Raw genomic sequence first — 1994 nt, forward strand, 5'->3', positions numbered from 1 at the left:
CTTCTGAGACATCCAGGAGTACCCAAGGCATATGGAGGGGGCTGGTGAATATGAGGCAGGACCTATGCGAGACCTGCGACCTTCTGGACTAGCAGATGATGACAAGACAAAATACCTGTGGGCATGTGAAATAACTTATCTGCCTATATGTGGGCAATTGAATCGAGCCCTAGCAGCCTTTAGGGAAGCAGCTGCTTCCGTGAGGCAGTGATATCTTTCTTTCTGGTAGCTGAGCAGTGCTCGGGCCTGACAATGCATTTTTCTCCTCATTACTTGGCTTGTGGGCAATTGCCTCAGTTGCTACAGAGAAATCACAATAGTCCCAACTGGAGCAAGTGCTCTGGAGAGTGGTCAGGAGCAGGGGCAGGAAGTCCCTGGGTGGAGATCTGCATTCCCACAAGCTCCTTGCCCTGAGGAACCTGAGAGCTTGCTGACACGGGAGGCTGTGGTGAGGGCTGGGACTGAGAGCTGTCACAATAGATACTGCTGGCGCCCCACAAGGGACTGGGGAAGAGCAAGATAAAGGAATGTAAGGATGTAATTAAAACTATTTGCTCACTGTAACCCCCTCTGCTGACTTGCCTTTTAGGAAAAGTGGGGCTCGCTTGTCTTGAAAGGTCTTCAGTCTGCAACATATCCTCCTGTATCTAGGGAATGGGATGAACCTTCACTGTATTCACTGATTGCCATCTTGGTGGGAATCACCAAATAGCTGTTTCTGGGGGGGCAAATTCATCCTCCCAGCACTGTCTGGATCACAGACACCTGTAAGTTGTATCTGGCAGGCTGCAGCCCTCAAGGCTGTGTGACATGTAGGAAATGTCAGAGCAATACATGCAGCATTTCTGAGAGCTGCCCCCTGCCCCGATTGTGCCCTAAGATAGATTACCTTGCATATTTCCACAAATCAAGAGAACTGCTGATGTTCCAGGTGGTGATACTGGCACAAATGGGCTGGGATTCAGCTCCACAGTGGGGGCTTACAAATTCCCATGTCTAAAAGTAGATGAGTCCTGTTACAGACGGTGGAGGCTCTATTCCTTAAATACAGTCATTCAGTGCCCTTTGAAAAGCCCTTAGACACCTGAGACTTTTCAAGGGTCTAGCAGATATGACATGGGAACTGTTGCAAGCCTGTGCCTTTCTGGAGTGGCAGCTGGTGGCTTGGTGGGGTACCCAAGGACATCTCAAATGGGGCTACACTCTTATGTGTGGGGAACTGAACTTAGCCCACTTCTTACAGGACAATTCAGCTCACCCTAAAGTAGATACCCACATGTGGTCATTTGGCTCACCAGGCTCCACTGACTGTATTGCTCCTACATGACAAAGTCAGCACAGTCATTAAACAGTATTTCACCCATGGCTCTTTCCACTTCTGCAGAAAATGCTTGTGGATGTTGGTACTGGAAGGAGTAAAGGGCTTTTGAGTAGATGGGATGGACTGGGCTCTTTGAATGATGGTGCCGCACTCCATAAAGCAAGTCCTCTTCTTCATCCATGACAGCAGACACCTGTCCACCTGATTGCCAAGTCTTCACTCTTACAACTTAGAGACTTGGGTGCAGATTGACTTCTGTGGCTGTTCTGCAGCGTGTGACGGTTATGTGCAAGGGTTACATTTCACATGTGAAGAACTACAATAAAGAAACCAAGACACCTTAAGCATCTGAGAGGAAGCTGAAAAAGGAAGGACCCATGGGGAGGAAGGACAAGGACCCATGGAGGGGGTATGCACTGCTCTCTGATGGCCTTTGGAGACATGGACTCTGTCCCTTCCAACAGCTCTTCCCTGTGTTACGTTTCAACTGGGCTGCTACTTTCTGAGAAATTATCAGCACATGCATCTATAGAACTGCCAACAAATGAAGAATTTTTCCCTCTGTTGTTTTTTGCCATGGGCTTCTTTCCTTGCCAACTTGTAAGTCAGAAAGGACTTAAAGCAGCAGATGGATGCCTTACTAGCTGGCCCATTAAACAGAGATAACTTTTTC

This window comes from Apteryx rowi, unplaced genomic scaffold, assembly GCF_003343035.1.
Source record: "Apteryx rowi isolate R43461 unplaced genomic scaffold, aptRow1 scaffold_928, whole genome shotgun sequence".
NCBI lineage: Eukaryota > Metazoa > Chordata > Aves > Apterygiformes > Apterygidae > Apteryx > Apteryx rowi.